We start from the raw sequence: 25,803 nt of genomic DNA, 5'->3' as shown, positions 1-25,803 counted from the left end.
TGGTTAGACAAGATAATTATTGAAAAGGATGAATATCTATTTTTGAAATGTGACTACCCTAAACTCCCCCTACTATATTTACTACCTAAATTGCATAAGAATTTGGTTAATCCTCCAGGCAGACCTATTGTTTCTTCAAGAGGTAGAATGTTGGAGAACACGTCAAAATATGTGGACTATTTTTTACGACCATTTGTAGAGACATTGCCATCACATGTTAAAGATACCTGTGATTTTTTGTAAACAAATCAATTGGGTGTGTTGGGAAAACCAATATTGATTGTTGAGTTTAGATGTAGAAAGTTTATATACCTGCACCCCGCATCAGTTAGGCATTAAGACATGTAAACACTTTCTGAGAGCACAGTCCATCTCTTTTCTACAACATACGGACATGTTACTACAGATGATGTAAATTTGTTTGAAAAACAATTTTTTCATCTTTGATAATGAAATTTACCGACAAATTCAGGGGACAGCAATGGGGACGTGTTTCGTCCCCAGCTATGCTGGACTTCTTTTAGGCTGGTGGGAAGAACAAGCTGTATATAACAATTATCTTTTTGAAGAAAATGCTGTCCTATGGGCCCGATACATTGACGATATTTTCTGTATTTGGAAGGGCAATGAAAATGAAGCAAGAACTTTTGTTCAACAATTGAACTTGAATCAATTTAATCTTATATTTACAGCACATGTCCATTGTTCGGAAATAGAGTTTTTAGATCTCAAGTTACAGGTAAAAGAGACAAGATTAGTTAGCACACTTTATCGCAAGTCATCAGCAGGAAATAGCTTGCTTCATGCAAATAATTGTCATCCTAGTAGTTTAATTCGCAGTATTCCATATGGGGAATTACTGCGAGCTAAGAGAAATTGCAGTGATGAGAAAGATTTCCGTCAGGAAGTAGAGACCATGACAAAGAGATTTTTGGAGCGAGTATATTCCTGTAAACTTATAGAGAATGCATCCAGAAAAGTGTTACCCATAAATCGAGACAAACTATTAGTATCCCAATTGAAAGAGAAAACTGAAGATCATGAATTAGTAAGATTCATAAAAAAAATTCATAACAAAACATGGGAAGTTAGACGGATTCAACCAAATACTGGGAGATTTTAAGAATGGAGGAACATCTAGTGGGTGCTATAGCTAAGAAATCTCAAATAACTTTTAGGAGATGTAGGTCCCTGAAGGATAATTTATGTAGAAGTTTAATTCAGTCTACAGGCATAACAAGACAGTCATCAATACGTGGCTTTTATGTTTGCGGAATGTGCAAAGCTTGCAAGAGTAGTAATAACTGTCAGCAAATCCAACTGTCTCCACAAATATCACCATTTATCATTAAAAAAATCTGACATGTAACACAGATTTTTGTGTGTACGCCTTAAGTGGTCCGTTTAAAAAATATTACATAGGCAGCACAATTCATAAGGCTAAGAAGTGTGGTTTGGAACATATGAGGGCTAACTCCAAGGAAGATAAGACTTATCCAGTTACAAGACACTTTGCAACATTCCATCAGAAAAATGTGAATCTTCTAAAATTTTGTGTTGTAGATAGCATCCCAATTCGCATAAGAGGTGGTAATAGAGAACAGGAGCTAAGAACATTAGAATCTAAATTTATTATAAAGTATGCAACTACTTACCCTGGGGGCCTTAACCTGGATGAGGAACTCTCAGTACATCTGGGATAATATAAGTAAACAAATAATACAAGGAACAGGATTTTTGTACAGTATCTTCCAGCCCTCAATAAACAGTACTGAAGGCATTAACCTACGGTATGGTAGAAGGTATATATAAGTTTATGATTAGCACAGTTGTGTTATGTAGCTTGTGTAAGCACTGTGGAATGTGATCAATAATAATAGATATATATCTTTTGTTTTATGTTTTTATAGGCTGATGTGTCGGCACCTGGTCAATAATATGAAAAGCAAAAGACATATTATATTCTACTTGGGTTGGTACAAATAACATAAACAAGTCATAGTTATGATTTGATTTAAAGCAAGATGAAAATCGAGGTAAAAAATGTAAGTGATATTTGATGACAATATTTTTGATGGTATAGTAATGACATATGTAAACTCAACAGTTCTGTTTAAGTTTATTTGCTTAAGATAGTAGAATTAATTTGTTGTTTTTGTAGTGTTAAAAATATTTCTTATTGTCCTCATGAACTTTCATTTTGCATTATTATAAGTTTAATTAGATTAATGTAATACTTTGAAGATGCCAACATAGTAGATCTTCTGTGTATGAAATAGAACATTTGTATAATGTTTCAAGATGGCCGACACTTTTCAAGAATGTTGTATTGTTTTTTAAGTCCTTTGTTTATGTTTAGTACAGAATTAGACAGTGCAAGTGGCCATTTAACATAGTTGTAATGACGCGACTGTGGTAACCTGTGATCAAGGAGCTTTTCGCTCCGAAACGCGCCAGGTTTTTTGCATTATTTGTGTTGCCAGAGAAAGCATTAAAGTGCTTGTTGGGCATACTCAGAGTTACGGCTAGTTGTTTTTGTCTTTCTGAGTTTTCTCGGATTTCTCAGATTCACGGGACGACAGTATTTGTGATATATATATATACACATATATATATTTACTGGCGGTTGTCAGTAGGTAGTTATAGTTAGAACCATGTTTCTATAGGAAACACATTTTTTGACTTGTCTATATCTGTGCCTTTGTTCGACAAATCTTAACGAAATTGGAAGAAAAAAAAAGTGGGCCATGATTCTTGTTAAGCATGGAAACTTTTGGGGTGATCTGTCAAGCGGGGACTGAGAAAAAGGGGAGGGTCAGAATAAGTGCATTTCCCATGTTAATTCCCATTAGAGTTTTGAACACAACTACAGCCCCAACGGCTGGAAAGAATTACAGCAAATTTGGGAGAAAGCTAGCTTTTGGTCCACAGGTCACACTTTTTCTAATTTGTGTTAATTGGCTCAGTAATTTTTGAGCTATTAAAGAAAAAACAAACTTGTATATCTGGGTGGCACAGATCTCATGGTGAGATCTGGTTGGCTGTCAGCACTTCAGCCAGAAAGTGATGGCGCAAAGTGATGGCAGCCATCTTGTGATTAATATACACTATAGCACTCCATTGAAATGCATTGTGGGAGTGGCAGGTTTTGAAGGTTACAAATAGGAGAACGTATAAAGGGTGATAACACATTTTAATTATAATAGAATTCATTTGTTGGTGGCACCATACTAATTTTAGGAATTGTGGTGTTTTCTAAGGTGATTTCACCTGGTGGGATTTCATGAATCATGTTTCACAGAAAACTGTTTTGTCATGATTTTCCCATAGAGGTGATGAAAGGTGCTCCAGAAGCTAAAATGAGCATTTTTTCTGTAAATTCACACTATTGTTCTCAGCCATATGAGAATGAAGACTGACATTTTCAGTAGAACATGTACTTCCAACAGGAGCAGGCTGTCAGTTTTTCCCCCCCCCCAGAGTGTTCTTAAGAACAATTATAGCGCTAACAGTCTTGCTTATGATAAAAGTCTGGCAAATCTGAAGCCATCTGCTTCAATGCTTAGAACAGCCCCTAGAGGACACCACAATGAAAACAGCATTGGTAAGAAACATGGTAATGTAACCATTTAAAAAAATTGCAATAAATAATGCAGTGTAACCTTATATAACTAGCCCATAGAGGCCATAGTTCATTACATATATTCACGGATAGCAGGCCTAGAACAATGTTATTACAAACAAGGTCCTTGAAACCCAAGCTAATCCCAGTTGTAAAACAAAGGTTCTAGCCACTAGAGAGCTTAAACGGATACTGAATGGTTGGGGGGAGGGGTTATTATTTTAAGATCCCCACTAATCTAGTACGGGGACCCAGAGATGATGTAGACAGAAAGACATGTTGTGAATGTTTTGAGGGTGGTCCCATTGTCCTAGGACCACCACAGGCTGAGTTATGAGCAAAAATGTTTTTTAAAAGTAATGTTCTGCAAAGCATTCTAGGGCAAGTTTCCAGAGTGCAGTGAATATTGAAGTAACGTCTCTCCCGCTATGCCAGGGCAGCTGCTTTCTCTTTAAGGATTTCTGTTTTACGTAAAGCATTTACCAATTTCAGATGTTTTAATGGGAGAGCCACAAGAAATTACTCTGATAAGGTAACTGTGAACAACGTGACCAGCACTCCAATACCTCAGATCGGGTTCATGCTGTTGTGCCTGTTCACGCTGTGAGTGCCATGGCTGTCATGCAGCACGAAAGGGACAGACAAAAAAAAAAAAAATGTTCACCCACGCCGAAGTATATCGGCAATCGTGCAATAATCCAAGTAATAGGGGCAGTCTGCAAGGCGTGACAAAAACAGCCTAAAGGCGGGAGAAATGTAAAGCATTTCCAATGACATCAAGTGATTTTTGAAAGGCAAGATGAGGAACGAATGAAAGTGATGGGCATGGTTAAAATCCCACAATACTTACAACTGGTCAAAGCACTTATGCGCTTGACCTAAAAAGGGGCCAGGGTAGGGCCAGCCCCTCCCCCCTGCCAGGCAGCTTCGGGTATCGCCACCTCGATACAGCAGAATTAGTAATAGAATGGGCGGAGCCACCCAGTCCCTCCCCAAAGCCTCAGGGACAGTCACCTTCCCGGGGCACAACTTGTCACAGAATGCGGGGAACCGCCCGGCCCCTCTGAGTCCTCGGTGACCAGCACCTCCGCCAGGCAGAATATGTAATGGAATGCTGGGGGCTGCTGAAAATTCAAAAAATTAAAACAAGCACTAGGTGGGCACCCCGGGACATAGCAGGAACTGACCCTGGGGGTGGTGGCCCCCAGGGCCATTATTGACTCCACGAGAGGAGAAGGGCAGCCCGCCTCCAACATTGTAATTTGCACCGGGGTGTTGGTGGTGCCCCCGGGGCCAGGAGTCCACAACAGACCCTCTATCTTCTTTAAATTCAGCCCTGGAGAAGTGCCCCCCCCATTTCATTGACTGTTTGTCAATGGGAGGTGGTGGTCGCCAGGGCTGCAAGGGGGCTGCATGCCCCCTGCATTTCATTTAAAGATAGCCCTGATGGAGTGGCAGTCCTGGGGCCTGCAAGGGGGCCACGCACCCCCACATTTCATTGTTTGTTTGCCCTGGGAGGTGGCGGTCCTTAGGGCTTCAGTGAATCCCAGGAGGGGGGCCCGTGCTCCTTTATTTTAACATGCCCCCACGACCTTTAAAACAAGTGCAGGAGACTGCACTAGTGTTTTTTTGTTTTTGTTTGATATCTCAAAAACTACAGAACAGATTTACACCAAATAACAAAAAGGGCACTTCCTGGACCAAGAGCTACCTTTCTGCTAAATTTGGTGAAGTACCATTCAGTTGTTTGGGGGGGGTATTCCTGTTCAAAATCCCCCAGGGAATTACCATGGAGAAAACATGTTCTGGGACCCCCCTCTTTTTCTCAACCCCCGTTTGATGGATCACCACAAAACTTTCAGGAAAGCAGCTGACGCAAGCATTGAATTTTTGGAAACGTTTTGTGAATATTTGTCAACCGGCGCCAAAAGTATAGACAAGTAAACAAAACACTGTTTCTATAGAAACTAGGTCCTAACTAGGGTTTAGGGTGGGTATGGGTTTTTGGGTGGCAAGGGAATTTTTTAGGCAAAATTAACCTGGGTTGCAATGGAGGCTGGGAGCACTTGGTTCTAGATCTGAAGGCAGGTAAGTACCTGCGACTTTGGAAGGAAGACCTGGGGGGTTTAGAAGGGATCTGGGGGGGGGCACAAGTGGGCACCAAACATACACCCTAAGTGGCACTGGGTCGGCTGAGTGCATGGTGCAAACAAGATGTCGGGTCTCCAATGATTCTGTACGAGGGGGCCCCGGCGGTCACTTAGATGCTGCAGGTGAGGTCCAGGAGGTTGTCTCGGGCAAACCACAGGCTGGACAGGGAGGAGGGCCGTCTGGTGAATTTTGCTGCTCCGGAGGTCGGATTCTCCAAGGCCTGGGGTCTGCAGGTGCAGTGTGTCTTTAGGCATTGGATATCTTCATCAAGCGCTTTCGCGGTCAGGGGGGTCCTCGGGACTCTCTCTGCAGGTGTCATCGTGGAGGGGTCAACCCAGGGTGGGCACTTGCTCGGAATCATCTGGGGATCCTCTCTAGCTGGTTGAGCTACCTGGACAAGGGCAGTGGGCGTCAGGTGCAGAGTGGTTAGGACTCACACATTCGTAGTGAGGTTGGAGTCTTTAGTTGTTGGTTTATTCTTGGACAGAGCCCCTATCCACAGGGGTTCTTGGCCCTTTTGGGTGCAGGGCAGTCCTCTGGAGCTTGCCAGAGGTTGCTGGTCCCGCTGGATGTGTTGCTGTTCTTTTGCAGGTTCTTTGAAGCAGGAGACAGGCCGGTAGGGCTGGGGCCAAAGCAGTTGTCGTCTTCCTTCTTCTCTGCTGGGGGTTTCAGATAAGCAATCCTTCTTCTTCTTGTCAGGTCCCCAGGAATCTGGTGAGGTTGGTTCAGAGAGGCCCTTAAATCCTAGATTTAGGGGCGTTTTAGGGGTCAGAAGGCAGTAGCCAATGGCTACTGTCCCTGAGAGTGGCTTCCATGTGCCCACTCCCTTTGGGGAGAGGGGCACAAACCTAATCCTACTGGTCCCTGTCCTCCAAACCAAGATGGAGGATTCTGCAGGGAGGGGGTCACCTCAGTTCTGGACACCTTAGGGGTGGTCCTGGCTGGAGTGGTCACTCCTTCCTGTTTTCCCTATTCTTCCTGCCGGACGTGCAGTCAAAAGTGGGGCGGCTGGCAACTCCACTAGCTGGAGTGCCCTGGGGCACTATAATCCGAGGCTTGAGCCTTTGAGTCTCACCACCAGGTGTTACAGTTCCTGTAGGGAGGAGGTGTGAAGCACCTCCACCCAGGACAGGCTTTGTTTCTGGCCACCGAAAGCACAAAGGCTCTCACCCCATGTGGTCAGGAACTTATCTGAAAGTGGCAGGCTGGCACAGACCGGTCAGTCCTACACTAGCAATTTGGCCAACATCTCTAAGATGCCCTCTGTGTGCATTTTTCAATAAATACCACACTGGCATCAGTGGGTGTTTATTGTGCTGAGAAGTTTGATATCAAACTTCCCAGTATTCAGTGAAGCCATTATGGAATTGTTGAGTTTGCAATGACAAACTCCCAGACCATATACTCAAAAGGGCTACACTGCACTTACAATGTCTAATAATGGACCTAGACACTGCAGGGGCATATTGCCCATGCAGCTATGCCCTAACCTGTGGTATGGTGCACCCTGCCTTAGAGCTGTAAAGCCTGCTAGAGGGTGACTTACCTATGCCACAGGCAGTGGTTTGTGGGCACCTTGAGAGGGGTGCCATGTCGACTTTGCCTTTTTCTTCCCACCAGCACACACAGGCTGCATAGGCAGTGTACATGTGCTTGGTGAGGGGGTCCCCTAGTATGGCATAATACATGCTGCAGCCTTTGGGGACCTTCCCTGGCCACAGGGCCCTTGGTACCATGGGTACCTTTTACAAGGGACTTAACTGTGTGCCAGGATTGTGCCAACTGTGGAAACAAAGGTACATATTTTGGGAAAGAACTCTGGGGCCTGGTTAGCAGGCTGATAAAAGTTGGCATCAACACTAGGCAAAAAAGTAAGGGGAGGTAACCATGCCAACAGTGGCACTTTCCTACAATTGTGCATGGTGGGAGCACGAGTTATAGTTACCTCAGGGCACAACATATAGTTACATGAAATAACTCTAATTATAAAAGCTGAATTTCTATGGTTTTGTAGGTGAGCCTAACTATAACTTCCTTTTAACCTTTGATTTGTAAGTGAATATATATATATATATATATATATATATATATATATATTGCTCGAAACAATTTCTCCATCCAGAGATTTTGAAGTGTGTCTATTCACATACAAAAGATTTTCTTATATATATATATATATCAAAGAACAAAATGTTTAATCCAACTTTTCTTAAGATAATACATTCTATTCATCGCAATTTGTTGTCTCTCTTGTATCCATTTTTAATAACTAATTTATATATAATGGAATAAATTCCTTCCACCCTCTTTAAATTAAGCCATTCTAGTTCTCTTATTTTGTTCTCACAATCAACTCATATGAAAATACTGTCTTCTCAAAAAATCACAAATCATCTGCTCATACCTATAGTACTCAATATTTTTAAATTTTTTAATTTTTATATTTTTACACTTCTATTTATATTTATATATATTTGTAAATATTTGTAAAACCAATTCCCAGTGCTTAGAAAAGACCAACCTCTATGACTCGTTATTAATCATCTTGTCTTTACATTTCTATTATTTAGCTAATCTATCTTAACAATTGATACTGATATAATATCCAAGCTATTTATAAATAGTAATATAAATAAAGATATTTAAAAAAATATATAATATATTAATTAATCCAAGAACTAGGAGATAGACTTTTCAAGATTAGAGGATTCTTTAACTGTAACACTGATTACTGTGTCTATTGCCTAATTTGCCCATGCGACAAGTTATATATAGGCAGTACAATTCACCGAGCAAAAAAGAGGGTTCTCAAGCATATGAGAGCCATTGGACATAATGATCAAAAGTACCCAGTGGCAAGACATTTTCAGATCATGCATAATGGAGATATGAATAGACTGAAATTTTTAGTGATTGATCAGGTGAAAAAGGACCCATGTGGAGGGGACAGAGTTGTGAAACTGAGGATTCTGGAGTCAAAATATATTATTGACTTTGAGACCCTTGCCCCACAAGGACTAAATTTAAGTGAGGAATTAGCTGTACATTTGAGAGGAAACTAAATTTATGTCCTAGCTTTTTTGATATGAACCTAAGATGATTTAATTAACACCTATTTATAGTTTTTTATTGCACTGTTGGGACGATTTTGGGCGAATGATTAATAGGTATTTTAATAGGCATTTTAGCAACATGGTTATTTTAGGAGTCACCAACTTGTAGACTTATTTATTTATTTATTCTTGGATTAATTAATATTTATATATTTTTTTAAATATCTTTATTTATATTACTATTTATAAATAGCTTGGATATTATATCAGTATCAATTGTTAAGATAGATTAGCTAAATAATAGAAATGTAAAGACAAGATGATTAATAACAAGTCATAGAGGTTGGTCTTTTCTAAGCACTGGGAATTGGTTTTACAAATATTTACAAATATATATAAATATAAGTGTAAAAATATAAAAATTCAAAAATTTTAAAATATTGAGTACTGTAGGTATGAGCAGATGATTTGTGATTTTTTGAGAAGACAGTATTTTCATATGAGTTGATTGTGAGAACAAAATAAGAGAACTAGAATGGCTTAATTTAAAGAGGGTGGAAGGAATTTATTCCATTATATATAAATTAGTTATTAAAAATGGATACAAGAGAGACAACAAATTGCGATGAATAGAATGTATTATCTTAAGAAAAGTTGGATTAAACATTTTGTTCTTTGATATATATATATATATATATATATATAAGAAAATCTTTTGTATGTGAATAGACACACTTCAAAATGGCTGCCATATTTTCCCTTTTGAGAAATCTGTCTTCAAAATTAGTCCTTTGTCTGTGTCTTTGGGATTTTATGGCTTATATGTCACCAGAATGAATCTGAATAGTATTGTGAGCAAGGCTACGGCCGAAACACGTCAATAAATGTATTATTGCATGGCCTTGGTGTCCGGTTTCCCTTTTTCTGGATGGAGAAATTGTTTCGAGCAATAAATTTTGGGCTCCTGGAACCCGTACCGGACCGCTTAAGAATCCGCCTCGACATCTTGCCAGGATTGTGTTTGTTTGTTTTGATATATATATATATATATATATATGATTAACTTGAATTTGGTGCACAGAAGAGTGTGGAGAAAACATGGGACCTGCTGTATGATAAGCTTTTAGATTTTATAATGCACTGCACAGAGGTGAAAAGGCCATAAGTACGGTAGGGTATTCTCAAATTCTCAAGGAGAGCACCTTGTAAACAGAAATCTAAATGAGTTACCTGAGGAAAGGCATGGGCTCGAATTAACAAATCAGATCTTTGAGTGAATAACTGTAATTCAAGAAAATCAGTTAGCTGGATAGTGGTAAGATGCATTTATAGAACAATATCTATTAGTGAATTGTGTAACTGGTGAATAATTGTTATTTCCAGAAGACTACTTTTATAAGATTGTTTTCTTACTGCAGATAGTTCTTTCATTTTGCTAAACTTGAATAATATTGTTACACGAAGCAAGACAATATTCCAACAGATGTATTTGAAAGATGCTATCAGAGTATTATAACATTCTAATCTCTGCTGTAGTGAGATTCAAAACAAATGACATTTCATGAAGACATGTTCTTCACCTGATCAAAGCTGAGTCATTGCTGCTTTTGTTTCTCATTATATTACAAAATCAATTGAAGAGGTTGACGTGCCTGAAATATAAAAAGATGGACCAATTCAATTATTTTTCATTTTCTAAAATTTGAAAGACATTACTTACAAAGAAGGACATTTATTGTTTTGACACTGCCACACTAATAAATTCTTACACAGATTCTTGTAGAATATATATGGCATGTTAATTATAATAATAACAATAAAAATGAATTAAATTCTGTAAGGCTTAAAAAAGAATGTATTGACTTTTATCTTTTTTTAATGATTTTGATAACATGTTAAACATAATATATTTTGCAGAGTAGGTTAGCATCACTTAATCAAAACAGACTTACAGCAAACTTCAGACAGAAAAACTGTATTGTCATATGCCGCACCACTGAAAATCATATGATTAATAGCAATCTCTGTCCACCTTTTACATATAAACCCTTTATTGTCAATTGATTTTATTACAGGTTTGCTGACAGCCAATACATCTTGCCTATAAATAGAGGCCTCTTTTTCCAGAAGGATTAGGAGACAAAAGATTGGACCAATACTTGATTTATGCAATTATAGTACCAACATACGAACACACTAGTAGTAAGAATTTTATTGAATGATTAATTTAAATCTTTAGAAAGGGAGATCATATCTGATAAAACAAAAGTTACAATAGCTCATAAATTTCTAATTGACTAGAGACGGCACCTAAATTCAGTAGTTAGGCCAAATACAGTTTTAAAACTAAACAGATGAAAAGCAAAACAAGAGTAATTAATAGTGGAAATCGTCCACATATGATTCTTTTTCTAATAAAGGAAAAAACAAGTCAAAACAGGGTAGATCAAGTAAGCAAAATTACATATGTTTAAATAACGTGGAAAAAAATCCCCATTAGGGCCACTACCAAACAGTCGCTTAACTGCTGTAGAGAGACCATTAAACAAACAAGGTATAATCTTAAAACAAGAGAAATAAAAAGCTGTGCAAGAATGATTGTGCCAATCATCAGCATATGCCAGTGGTTCCCAATCTGTGTGCCGCGGCACCCCAGTGCACCATGAAAACTAGCCAGGGGTGCCGCGAACAGCACAAAGCAACAAGCACACAGTTTGGGCCCCCTTGAAGGATTGGGTTCCCCTGGGGCTGTGTTACACTGCTGCTGACCTTAGCATACTGGCAGGAGCAGGCTCTGAACTGAGTCTTTTCCACATTGCATCAGTTCTCAGTGTCCTAGAATAAACCGGTGTCTTGTAACAAGCCAACCTCGTAAAAACCATAAATTTTCTTCAACTATGAATGTACTGCAAAAAATTCACCATATCATCGCGGCGTGGCCAGGCAAGATGGCCGGCGGGACATGCTCCTAGTGAGCTCCCGTCACCCCGGCGAAATCCTCTAACAATCCTGGGGTGCCCTTGTTTTTTGTACCCCCACCAGCAGCATCAACTGGACCCTTGGGCTAGCAGGCTGCCGCCGCCCGTTGAGATCGGCTGAAGGCCGCGGAGGTGATTGTAGCCGCACGCGGGACTGCGTTGGGCTGCGGCAGAGGCCTCGCCCGGTGGCTGGGCCTGGTGAGGGGATTCCACCACCCCGGTACTAAATTCTGAACGCAGACTGCTGGCAGGTGGCTTGTGCTCAATTTTTGGGGCCTCTGTCGGGGGTCTGAGCGGTGACCTGGTACGGGTCTGCCCGACCGGCCCTGTGCGGGGCCTGGAGGCCTGGCAGTGGCCTGACCTGTGCACCCGATGAGGCGGGGCCCTGGGCTCACGGGTGCATCTGGAAGACGGCTGGGGAAAGCTGAGGTGACGGCGGCTGCAGGCTTGGAGCGGTGCCTGTTTGAAAGCTCCTTGTTGATGCCTGTGACCTTTGGTGGAGCGCCTGGACTTAGGGGACCAGAGTGGAGCGCTACTTTAAGGGGGAGCTCTCGTCTTTGGACTGGTGAGGAATACAGAGGTTTTTTAGGTCTCCTACCTGGGTCTGCTGGAACGGAGGGTGATTGGCTTGTGGAGGCACCTTTTTGGAGCTTAACTGTGCTGGACTGCCTAACTGGTGCTGTGGTGTTTTGGTGCTATGAGGCCACGGAGGTGAAAATCGGGCCTTGGATTCTGTGAGCTGCAGGTGTCTTTTTGCCATACCGGGCTTCAACGCAGAAGATACGGATTGCTCAACGACTGCCCTGGGATGGGTTGACATCGGAGGACCGATGTGTCGCAGGACAACACCATGGAACAATATACCACTGTTGTGCCCACACCGCAGCATGCTACCCGGCTGGGAGGGTCTGACAAAGGCCAGAGTGGGTTGATGCCTGCCAAGGAACCGGCGCAAGCTGAGATTCTTGCCGCTATTCAGGGTTCGAGAGTGGCACTAGAGGGCAAGATAGAAACAGTGGCGGTGGAGGTGAACCTCCTCAAGTGTCTGACAAGGTCAAGGTGGCGGAGGGCTCTATTATGGAGCTACAGACGGAGGTAGGAACTCTACGTAAGCAGATGGCGCTGGCTAGCTCCACGGTCTGTAGACTGGAGGCACAACTGGAAGATGCTCTCTGTGGAATAATATCAGACTGTTGGGATTCCCAAAATGTGCGGAGGGGGCAGCGGCCGAGACTTTTTTAGAAAATTGGATCAAGGATGTGCTGCAGCCTGTGGGCCTCTCCAGAATGTTTGCGGTTGAGAGGGCCCATCGGGCGCTTGTGGCGCCCCCGCGGCCTGGTGCGCCCCCGAGGGCTATCATCGCCCGTCTCCTAAATTACAGGGACAGAGACTGTGTTCTGAGGGCGGCTCGTGATTCTGACAAGGCAGTGTTTGAGAATGGGAAGATTTCCATCTATCCTGATTACGCCAACAAGGTTCAGAACTCACGGAAGAGTTTCCTTGAAGTGAAGGCGAAGCTCCGGTCCATGAATGTGAGATACATGGTTTTATACCTGGCTCGCTTAAAGGTGCTTTCTTGAGGCAGGTCCCATTTCTTCGAGCAACCAGAGGAGGTTTGGAGATGACTGGAAATGTGGGATAAGGCAGCACTGGGCAGACCAGCTGGGGCTAGTGGAGTGGCTCAGCTGTAATCTAGGGCGAATGGCCCTGACTGGCAGTCCCGTGAAGGTGGACTGACGGAGGATATTATGGCTCGAGGGTTGGTGGAGGACCCTGCCCTCCGGATCGAGATACAACAAGATGGGACAATGGCTGTGGTACCTAGCAGGTCGGTGGATGGCTTCGGCGGAAAGCCAGAATTGGACTCCCTGTTGGCCTCCACGTAGGACTGACTTTCTGTTTGGCATGCCCTCTTACTGGGGGCCTGGCCTCGTTTCGGAGCGGTCTGCTTCTAGATGGTGATGCTGTGTGATGCTATACCGGGCTCTGAGATGGCACTATTGTCATATGGGCGTTGCCAGACATTATGGGGTGGGTAATGTTACTAACCTGTTGCAATGATGGTTCATGGGTGGGCAATGTGATATGGATGCAGGGGTTGGGGGTGGATCGCTCCACGCTTGTGGTAGGTCTTTAAATGGGGGACCGGGAATTAGGCTCTAGTCCTGGCAGCATTTACAGACTGGATATGCAGTATGATGATTTGTTTCAGTTGTTATACTATATGTCCGGGTGGGGGTTGGCTGTTTGTGGGGTTTAATTGGCACAGTTTGTCAATGCTTGTTGTTGGTTTCACAGTGCAGGTACTACGGTGTAACGGGCATGAGATAACTTTCTCACCTCTTCCTGAATGGATGGATGGTGGGGGTGAAAGTGGGTGAGTTGGTAATTCAGTACCAATATGGGTCGCCAAATCAATATGCTGACATAGAATGTTAGGGGGCTGAAGAGTTTCACCAAAAGATATAGGGTATACTCCTTTTTTAAGAGGCAGAAGGTGCAAATTGCCTGTCTCCAAGAGACGCATATGACGGAGGAGGAGGCGCCAAAGCTATCTAAGAAATGGTGGGGTCAAATGTTTTCTTCCTCCCTCTCCTCTTATGCGAAGGGTGTGACAGTGTGGGGGGCTCCAGGTGTTCCTTTTACCCACACGTATAGCGAGGCTGATGTTGAGGGGAGGTATGTTCTTATTGAGGGCATGCTGGTTGGTTCACCCGTCATTATTCTTAACACTTATGCACCCAATGTTGATGATCCCTTCTTTTACACCAAAATACCTGAGATCCTGGGAGAGAGTGCGGATACGCCTATTATTTGGGCAGGGGATTACAACTGTATACTGAATGGGGAGTTGGATCGCATCCCTCTGAAGCTAGGGACCAAGCCCCAGATGGTGAGATCACTTACGGATTTGATGAGGCAGTTGGGGTTGTGGGATGGTTGGAGGGAGTTACATCCAAGTGGTAGGGAGTTTATCTGTCATTCTAGAACCCATCATATTCACGCCCGATTGGATAGGTTTCTTTTGGCTGGTCTTCATGGCTCCCAGGTATTGGAGGTCACACATTTGGGTCGGTTTCTGTCTGATCATGTTCCTATCTTGATGCAAGTACAATGGGGGGGCGGTTGGTGTTAGTGCTGCGCGTAGTTGGCGTCTACCGGCAGAATTTCTTGTGGATGTGGGATGTAGGGAGGGGGAGTGTGAGGCCATTACTGGTTACATGGACTTCTACAGGGAGTGCAGAATTATTAGGCAAGTTGTATTTTTGAGGATTAATTTTATTATTGAACAACAACCATGTTCTCAATGAACCCAAAAAACTCATTAATATCAAAGCTGAATATTTTTGGAAGTAGTTTTTAGTTTGTTTTTAGTTTTAGATATGTTAGGGGGATATCTGTGTGTGCAGGTGACTATTACTGTGCATAATTATTAGGCAACTTAACAAAAAAAAAATATATACCCATTTCAATTATTTATTATTACCAGTGAAACCAATATAACATCTCAACATTCACAAATATACATTTCTGACATTCAAAAACAAAACAAAAACAAATCAGTGACCAATATAGCCACCTTTCTTTGCAAGGACACTCAAAAGCGTGCCATCCATGGATTCTGTCAGTGTTTTGATCTGTTCACCATCAACAATGCGTGCAGCAGCAACCACAGCCTCCCAGACACTGTTCAGAGAGGTGTACTGTTTTCCCTCCTTGTAAATCTCACATTTGATGATGGACCACAGGTTCTCAATGGGGTTCAGATCAGGTGAACAAGGAGGCCATGTCATTAGATTTCCTTCTTTTATACCCTTTCTTGCCAGCCAAGCTGTGGAGTACTTGGACGCGTGTGATGGAGCATTGTCCTGCATGAAAATCATGTTTTTCTTGAAGGATGCAGACTTCTTCCTGTACCACTGCTTGAAGAAGGTGTCTTCCAGGAACTGGCAGTAGGACTGGCAGTTGAGCTTGACTCCATCCTCAACCCGAAAAGGCCCCACAAGCTCATCTTTGATGATACCAGCCCAAACCAGTACTCCACCTCCACCTTGCTGGCGTCTGAGTCGGACTGGAGCTCTCTGCCCTTTACCAATCCAGCCACGGGCCCATCCATCTGGCCCATCAAGACTCACTCTCATTTCATCAGTCCATAAAACCTTAGAAAACTCAGTCTTGAGATATTTATTGGCCCAGTCTTGACGTTTCAGCTTGTGTGTCTTGTTCAGTGGTGGTCGTCTTTCAGCCTTTCTTACCTTGGTCATGTCTCTGAGTATTGCACACCTTGTGCTTTTGGGCACTCCAGTGATGTTGCAGCTCTGAAATATGGCCAAACTGGTGGCAAGTGGCACCGTGGCAGCTGCACGCTTGACTTTTCTCAGTTCATGGGCAGTTATTTTGCGCCTTGGTTTTTCCACACGCTTCTTGCGACCCTGTTGACTATTTTGAATGAAACGCTTGATTGTTCGATGATCACGCTTCAGAAGCTTTGCAATTTTAAGAGTGCTGCATCCCTCTGCAAGATATCTCACTATTTTTGACTTTTCTGAGCCTGTCAAGTCCTTCTTTTGACCCATTTTGCCAAAGGAAAGGAAGTTGCCTAATAATTATGCACACCTGATATAGGGTGTTGATGTCATTAGACCACACCCCTTCTCATTACAGAGATGCACATCACCTACTATGCTTAATTGGTAGTAGGCTTTCGAGCCTATACAGCTTGGAGTAAGACAACATGCATAAAGAGGATGATGTGGTCAAAATACTCATTTGCCTAATAATTCTGCACTCCCTGTAGAGGTCTGGAGTGGGAGGCCATGAAGGCTGTGGTGCGGGGGTATGCATTGGTATGGTGTGTGGAGTGCGCAGGCGAATGGAGTGTGAACTCACGGGGCTGGAGGAGAGATTGGGGGCTCTGCAGCAAAAGCTTCCAACAACAAGAGCAGCTGAAAGGGAGGAACTTAGATTATACAAGGAAGTTAATGATTGCTGGGATACCTTGAGTCGGGTCCCTCAAAGCCTACAGGCAGCGCCTACATCCGGAAGGGGATAAGGCTGGCAAACCTCTGGCATGGATTCTGGGGAGGGAGGTTGAGTCCCCTCCTATACTACATATTCGAATTGTGAAGGGTAAGATAGTTACAAAGCGTGCAGATATTTTGGGGGTCCTTGTAAAACACCTGCAGGAGGTCTCAATGGCTGGTCCGGTACCCCCGGGAGAGGGAGTTTTTTTTTTTTTTAAGCAGATGTGTCTCCCACGGTTGGATGCGGAGAGTAGAGAGGCTCTGGATGCGGCGATTACTGTTGAGGAGGTGAGCGAAGCAATGGCTGCGATGTCTAAATCCAAGTCTCCTGGTGGTGACGGGTTTCCTATTGAGTTGTATCAGACGTTCTCTTTCACTTTGCGGAAGAAGCTTCTGGAAGAGTTTGAGGAAGCCCGAGAGTGTGGCAGGTTGCCAGAATTAATGCAACAGGGCATAGTCTGTTTGTTGCTTAAGCCGGGGGGGACTCCAGTGATCCTTCATCGTATCGCCTGCTCACAATGTTAAATAGCGATGTTAAGATCCTCTGAAAAATCCTAGCCTCTTGACTTTGTGGGATGATTCAGAAATTGGTGCACGAGGATCAGTGTGGGTTTATCCCTGGTCGCAGCACACCTTACAATCTGCGTCGTCTGGCACATGTCCTACATGAGACAGAGGGCGAGAAAGCTGAATTGGCGCTGGTGTCTTTGGTTCTTGAGAAGGCTTTCGACACGGTTGAGTGGGGGTATCTGCTGGAAGTGTTGCAGGGTATGGGGTTTGGTCCTGGTTTTTGTGCCTAGGTGAAGCTATTATACACTGCTCCTTCTGCGCAGGTGCGGGTGGGGGGGAACTCTCTGATGACTGGGAGATTGGTAGGGGCACAAGGCAGGGTTGTCTGCTTTCACCTCTCCTCTTTGCTCTTGCTGTGGAACCCCTGGCGATATGGCTTCAGGAGAGTATGGCTCCTAGGTGGATCAGGGTGGGGCAGGTCACTCACGTGGTTTCTTTATATGCAGATGATGCCTAGTGTATCTCCGGTAACCTATTGTCTGGGTTCCAATGTTGTTACAGAGGATGGAGATATTTGGGGTTGAGTCTGGCCTCAGGGTCAATCAGAAAAAAACGCTCCTGTTCCCCCTTGGGTCCCTCTGCGGAATCCCCCGGGCGAGTAGAGTGGCTCTGTCGGTTCTGCAGTGTGATCTTGAGGGAGGAGGGCTAGCGATTTCCAATCTCAGGCATTATTATTATGCAGCGCACCTCCAATTAGCTGCTAAATGGTTGACAGATACTGATAATTGGGAGAAGAGATTACTTACTGGAGTTTTAGACAGGCAGGCACTGGTGTATCTTTTAATAGCACGGGGTAGGTCTACGACTGTTGTTCCCCATCTGGCGAGGTTCACTGCTGGGATCTGGGAGTAGGCAGTTAAACGTGTGCTTCGACTGAGAATATGGGATCTTCCGCCCTTTTGGCAAAAGGAACAGTTAATGTCTGTGGAAGCCTGGAGACTGGGGGGTTGCGAAGTGGTTCGGGATCTTTACCCCAATGGTGAGTTCATTTCTTTCACTGAGGCCAGGAACTTGTTCGGTGTGGGATTTGGCCAATTCCTTCAATACGCTAAGCTTGAAAGTCTGGCGCATGAGATCTGGAGTGGTTTCCCGGTGGCTCCTGGGTCTTCCTCGGTACTACATGGCCTGCTTAATTGGGTTGAGGGGTTGCACCTGGTCACTCTGTTTTATAAAGCACTCCGGGAGGATCAGTCAAAAATAATGGGAGTGAGTTGCAGGGCCTGGGAGAGGGACCTGGGGGCACCCATGTCGGATTCTGACTGGGATTTAGCACTGTCCATGGTACGTAAGGTGTCATGTAATAACAGATTTAAGTTACTGCATTTTAATTTTGTACATAGGACGTATCTCACACCTAGCGGTTTAAATGAGATTGACCCGGGGCGCAGAGCAGGGTGTCCTAGGTGTGGCATGCTGAGTGCTTCCTTCTTGCGTCTGGCTTGGACTTGTAGGCTGGTGAGCAATTTTTGGCATGATGTGCTGGAGAAAGTTGTGGATGTGACAGGTCTGGGAATAGAGGTGACACCAATGGCTTGTCTGCTGGGAGTGGTCCAGAAGCCGCAGGGTCGGACTGTTCCATATAAGTTAGCTCAGCTGGCGTTGGTACTGGCTTGGCGCAGGGTAGCGATTGGATGAATGAGCACCCGGTGTCCAGTGCTCCCTGACTGGATACGGGACCTAATAAAGTGGGGTGTGGCAGAGGAGCAACATATGAGCTGCACGTGTAAGGATGATAAGGTGCTCGCTGACCTTGAGGCATGGGTTACATTGCTGGACCAGTTCTCTGGTGTGGAGGGGGGAGCTCTGCAGACAATACGGAGGATGAGGGTGGGGACATTGCATAATGAGTCTATTGAGTTGGTGACAATCAACTATGGTTTTGCCATTCATTCTTATTTCTCACAGATTACATATTGTGTTTGGTCTTATGTGGATTTTATGCGGATAGGGGAGGTGGTTGGGTTTTCAACTGCATAATGGATGCGATTGGCCTCTGGTTGGTACATGCTCGATATCACTATTGTATTGTAATACAGTATGACATTTTTTTTTTCTGGCATGGTGTTTGTTTACAGTTTCTAAAAAAAACTCAATAAAAAAAGTTTAAAAAAATAAAATTAACCATATCATGTCTGTCACACCTTAGAAAGCAAACCGAGTGGGCTACTTCGTCAAGGTGGCTTAGGCCTTCCAATAAACCAAAGTATCTATTTTTTAGGAACAATTTCGCCCACTTCTACAATTGCAGTATGTTTTAAAATTAATAGATCGATGCAGTCAGCTCTTTATTTACACTAATCCTGATAAATCTTTATCTCTCTAGTAAGCTGTGAACTGCTCAACATTAATATATTTTTACAGTTGATTTATTTAAATCACAATGTGTGCTGCCAAGATGAAAGGCAGGTCTTAGGGCATAATAACAGCAGCTTAAGCAAGGAAAATGGGAATTAACTTTTCTTTTTTCTGGTGCACTTTTAAGAAAGAAAACGTGAGCAGTAGAAAGCAAAATTTTAGGGCAATTTTTTTTATTTTTTTCATGCTAGTTTAGAAGAAGGTGTATTAGCTAGAGGCAATTTGTTTTAAAACAACATATAGTTTAAAAAAATTCCATCTGCAGACACCAGGGAATATTGTTTCTGACTTAACCAAATAAAGATTTAATTTTGTTACATATATGATTATGATACCTTCATCGGCTTCTTCCCAATTATTTTCAGGGAGAAAAATTGAAGAACTCCCAAGGCCTGGCTTACATCCCCCCACCCACCAAATAAAATGTAGCATAATGGGGAGCCGTGGCCGACAACCAATAGGTCAAGGGAGTCTAGGGACGAAAAAGTTATAAAGAAAAAAACAGATACAAGCAAGGCAGATGAAAACTATCAAAAGGGCAGTAAAAATAAGGGCTGCCCAAAGTCTAGCCGTCTTAATGCTATCGCTCAACAGTTTTCGCAATTGATAAGTGAACTTTCCAAATTTGGCTAGGTCAGATGGTTCTTTCAAAGTAAAGACCAGGTTCCTGGCTTGGGCACAGGTACTTATACCATGTCTTAAAAAAGAGGTTTCAACAAAGTGTGATGTGCATTTCTGAAAGCCAGGCAGCAGCAGAGTAGATGTTTAAATGATTTGGTTTTGTAACCACATGGCCTGCAGTTGATGATCATGGAAAGGGAGTGCCATTTTGGGTTCATCTCTTTAATCTTAAGGGCCATCAACCTTGCAGCCATGTTTTGTGACAAGCAGGGTTTCTCGATCGCAGACTTTAGATACGGCTGCTTAGATAACGGACAGCGGTCTATGTCATAAGATTGCACCACAGCCGCTACCACCAGTGTGCTGTTCAGTTTAGCAAAATCTTTTGTCATAGAAAGGAATCTGATCTGCTTTTTCAGAACAGTTTCAAAAGAAGTTTGTGAAATGACCAGCGTATCTTAAACTGTCTGATCAATTTGTAGAGACTGAAGTGCTGTGCTTAGAAAGTGGAACCAAGGAATTGTTTTTAGATTAAAAAAAGGGCGAATTACCAATTTCAGCATATTAGGCAGCGCCTTGGCTACTCTGTAGTAATATTTTAAGACGGCGTCCATGTGGGCCCACTTCTGCCTTTCTAGACCAAGTTCCAGTCTTATCAGGCAGTATTGAGGTGGCCTGAACACTTTCTTACAAGCTTTGACTTGAAATTATTCCACAGGTTTAATTAGCTGCTCTGGGAAGGATTTGTGATCATAATTTAGTGTTGGCAGGAGAGTAGTTCTGTACACTCGTCATATAGGAACTGGGGAGGGGTTCTCTATCATGTTGTTAAGCTGGCAAACTCTTGTAGTTAACAATTCAGCCTTGGCTCTGAGATGCAGAGTGAACTTTGGCGCTGCCGGTCACTGTAAGCCACACGCCTAAGTAGTCGTAAGATTTGGCCCCAGTGATCTTCAGAGGTCCCATATTCCAATAATGGTTCGATCTTTTTGGCATCACCTTAATCTTATTTACCTCACGGTGGTTATGCTTTTTGGAGTCCAGTTCTGGAGTGATCTAACAGGACAATATCGTCTGCATACTGTAGCAGTGTAACTTTAAAGTTTCTGATTTTTGGGGGAATTAAAACTGGCACATTTTATGGCTAAGGACATGTCCAATGTATACAAATTAAAAGGAAGACGGGCAAGGACACAGCCTTGCTTCAGGCCGTTGTCAGTAGGTATCTTCCTACTTAATTCTGTTGTGGACAGCTTAACCCTTACCAAAGTTGCTGTGTAAAGTAAGACTATGGACCTCACAAGTTACTTAGGATGCCCCAGCCTTGGAGTTTCTTCCAAAGGTGACCACTGTCCGAAAAGTGAAATGCAGCGTAATAATCCACAAAACAAGCATATGGAAGGGGGGGAATCTTATTTCTAGAGGTTTGTTGTATTAAATAAGAAAGGGCCACAATGTTGTCTGTAGTTTCAGAATTTTCCCTGAAGTCTGTTTGGTTAACCGGAAATGTACTGTTGGACCCGGACCTGTTTACAGGCTCATCCCCAATCCTTTTTGCCTCCTTCCTCCTATTTTTTTCTGACCTGTTTTTGTTGGCTTTCGGACTCTGGGCACTTTACCACTGCTCACCAGTGCTACAGTGCATATCCTTTCTGTGTAAATTGTATTGTTGATTGGTTTATCCATGATTGGCATATTTGATTTACTAGAATGTCCCGAGCAAAGTGCACTAGAAGTGCCTAGGGCTTGTAAATCAAATGCTACCAGTGGGCCTGCAGCACGGATTGTGCCACCCACATGAGTAGCCCTGTAACATGGCTCAGACCTGCCACTGCAGTGTCCGTGTGTGCAGTCGTGCACTGCCAATTCGACCTGTCAAGTGTACCCACTTGCCAGGCCTAAACATTCCCTTTTTATACATGTAAGGCACCCCTAAGATAGGCCCTAGGTAGCCCCATGGGCAGGGTGCACTGTATGTTAAAGGTGGGACTTGCACTGATGCGTTTTACATGTCCTAACAGTGAAATACTGCTAAATTCAGTTTTCACTGTTGCAAGGACTATCTCTATCTATAACATGGGGGCTGCCTTTAAATAACTTTAAGGTGCAGTTTTCCTTTGGGAGAAGAAAGAAATATGGGGTATGGTGTCTCTGAACTTACAATTAAAAAAATGTTTAGTGAAGTTGGTTTTTAGGTTGTTAGTTTGAAAATACTACTTTTAGAAAGTAGACATTTTCTTGCTTAAACCATTCTGTGACTCTGCCTGTTTGTGGATTCCATGTCTGGGTCAATTTGACAGTTGGGCTGTTTGGGAATCCCCTCTAGACAGTGATACAAAGGGTGCTGGGGTGTAGGCTGCATAGCCTGATGAGCCATATGTGGTATAGTGCAGGGAGGAGTGCTCACTTACACCTGAATGGGCAGTGCCTGACCTCACACAATCTAGTCTCCAACCCCCTGGTGTGTGTCTGGGGCCCGGCCTGGGCAAGGCAGGATCTTGTGAGCAACAGAGACTTTCCTTTGAAGTTTGCTTGCTTCAAAGGCAAAAAGGAGGAGTAAGTAGTGAACCCAAAACCCAATACTTCAGATTTCTTCAAGATCACTTCTGGGTTCAAGAGGAACCTCTGCCAAGGAGAAGAGCTGAGAAGAAGTGCTGCCCCTGCCTGTGATTGTGCTTTGTTGGGCTATCCTGCAGTTGCTGCTTTTGCCTGTGAAAGGGGGCAAATACTGGATTTTGTGGTATATTCCCAGTAGTGAAGAATCTCCAAGGGCTTGAACTGAGCTTGCCTCCTGTTTTGAAGTCTCAGGGCCATCAAAGACTTCCTCTGCCAGCACCTGGACTCTCTACTGAGACTCCTGCCCTGCCAAGTGGTGCCCTATCCAGTCCCTGGGCCCTTGAAAGGTGAAGTTGGCAGAACAAGAGCTGAAAATCACCATGCCGGTAAATATTTGACGCACCATCAGCAGCGCAACTGATAAACAACGCGCCACCGTCTTTGCGGCTGAAATCGATGCTCCACCTGCATAGCGGCTGGGAGATCGACACATCGATGCATTGCAGCTGGAGAAACGACACGTAACACCTCTTGCAGCTGCTGATAATGGCGCAAACCCCATGCAGTGCGGTTTTCTAACACCATGCAACCGTATTTTCCACCCATTGTTCCTCGGTGTCAAAGTCATCCCGACTGCGGGGATTCGAGGTGCCCCATCCAAAAATCAACCTCATTCTCTTGCGAGGGAGAAAAACGACACATCGCCGACCCGACTGGACAAGAAACAACAATTCATGGCCTCCTTGCGAGGAAGAAATCAGCGCATCGCTGCCTTGTCCGATGCACGCTCATCCGTGCTGCTTTATTTTTTACGCTAACCAGGTACTTTGTGCAAAATCAACGTTTCCACTGATTTCAATATAGTAAGACTCTTATAATGTGGAAAATTCATATCTGGACTTGTGTATGTTGGATTTTTGTTGTTTTGGTCCTGTTTGATTTCGATAAATATAGCCTATTTTTCTAAACTGTTGTGGGTGTCCATTTTGTAGTGTGTTCACTGTATTACTGAGAGTGTTGATACAAATACTTTGCACATTGCTTCTGAGTTAAGCCTGCCTGCTCATGCCACGCTACCAAGGGGGTGAATGGGGGTAAACCAGGTGTGTTTCTTCTTTGCCTGACTAGAGTGAGGGTCGTTGATTGGACAGGGGGTAACCTGACTGCCAACCAAAACCCCATTTCTAACATATACTGTTGGTTTCCACCCGGCTTTCCAGCTCTTTTAACAAAGCAGAAGCAAAAACTTTAGCCTCAATATCAAGGAGGGCGTTGAGATGATAGTTGGCCAGATCTTGGCTGTCCCCTTTCTTACAAATCAGGTGTAAAATAAAGCCCCTCCAGCTGTTCGGGATCGCTTGAGTCAGCAGGTAGGTGCTATACAGTGTTGAAAGTGTGGATGACCGCAATTTGATGTCACCCTTTAACACTTGGGCCAGTATACCATTAGGTACAGGATGTTTCACAAAACAATCGATCCATCCCTGGCTGTGGGAGCGAGCTCATATACTTGTTGTATTTCTTGCATGCAGGCTTGATTCCACAAAGATACGGGGGCAGCAGTGTTGATTACATATAGCTTATTTACATGTTATATCCAGCTTTCTTCATTAATAGCATTGATTCGGAAGGCCTCTTGGCTCATCTTGTTTTTAATAAACTTCCACGTGTCTACCTGATTACACCTGCGCAGGAGAGAGTAGATATTTTTTACCTTTTATAATTTCTTTTGACCTCTTCTTGAAAGTACTCACGACCATTGAGATTCCGGGTTGGGGTTAGGCTGTGCGCCCTTACTCTGTCTGAGCTCAATTTTAGCTTGTTGGATTGTGACTGAAGCCTCAACGGGGGTTTAGCCCCAGAAGAGTTAGAGTAATTGAATGTTGCAACCTGCTGCGGCAAGGTCCGCAAGGTTGGCATTACTGGGGCCTCGCCCTCCAAAAAAGCATTGGTAGTAGACTCTGAATACACATTTGGTGGAACTGCTGGTGAAAGGTTGGACTGATGCTGCTTGGCAGGGACTGCTGCGGGAAACACAGCTTCCAGCCAGATATCATGAAAGTCAGTACTTTCTGCAAGGTTGAAAGTTTATACACTATCGGGAGACAGATGCATGTCAAGTTGCCAGGGCTAGCTGTGCTGGTGCAAGTGGTAAGGCCTCTGTGTTCCAGAGAGATACGATTCGGGTAATGGAGCTAGCTAGAGCTCGTTTCAAGTCCAGTTGTGCCTCTAACGTATCTGATTGACAGGTGAGAGCATTTGTCGTGGTGACCAATGTCACATTATTAGACACCAGTAGATTACTCTGACCGCAGATAGATTGGGGGAGTGGCGACTCTGTCCTCGACTGGCGAATCATTGGGGGCGTATAACTGAGATCTTGGGCAGAATATGAGTGGGCATGCTCCTGGAAGGAGACTATGCTATTTGAACCTCTGACACTCGCCATTCCATAGGGCGTCAGTAGTTTTGTCCTGTGTTTTCACCCTGGTTCGCCACCAACAGGGCCAGTTGGATCCATTTGTTACGCCAGTGAAGAGCAACGAGTGATAACACCCTCCCAAGGGAGGCCGCCCCCTTGTTCCCTGGTTCTATAGGACCAAGCCCATGAGTTGCGTGAATCACCGGTGACTGCAAGGGGTGTCCATTTCCCTTGCGAATGTGGATCAGTATAAGAGGAGAGGAGACTGGGGATATCCGTTCTACTGCTAGCATCTCAAACCATAAATTGCCTTTCCTCAGAATTTGATACAGATTCAGCCAGAGGATCGACTGCCATACTCTCCAAGCTGGTTGCAGATGATAGCTCTATTATTGTGTTATCTTCCGGCTGTATGACCTGTTGTTTATTTGGTCCAGGAGCCTCCATGGGA

At 43.7% G+C, this 25,803-nt stretch overlaps 1 protein-coding gene across 3 annotated transcripts in view; it reads right to left on the bottom strand.

The window, feature by feature from the left end:
- SGK3 (serum/glucocorticoid regulated kinase family member 3) overlaps positions 1-25,803 on the bottom strand; it is a 449,614-nt gene that overhangs the window by 320,463 nt on the left and 103,348 nt on the right. For 2 of the 3 annotated variants that reach the window (XM_069220281.1, XM_069220282.1), the window contains one exon: positions 10,407-10,478. The exons of the other annotated variant lie outside the window; for it this stretch is intronic. The gene's annotated coding sequence lies outside the window, so the exon portion shown is untranslated. The remainder of the gene's footprint in view (positions 1-10,406; positions 10,479-25,803) is intronic. 3 annotated transcript variants of the gene reach the window in all.

Source organism: Pleurodeles waltl, chromosome 2_2 (assembly GCF_031143425.1).
Source record: "Pleurodeles waltl isolate 20211129_DDA chromosome 2_2, aPleWal1.hap1.20221129, whole genome shotgun sequence".
Lineage (NCBI taxonomy): Eukaryota > Metazoa > Chordata > Amphibia > Caudata > Salamandridae > Pleurodeles > Pleurodeles waltl.
Note: the sequence above shows the minus strand (reverse complement) of the source record. Positions and strands in the feature narration are given on the sequence as shown.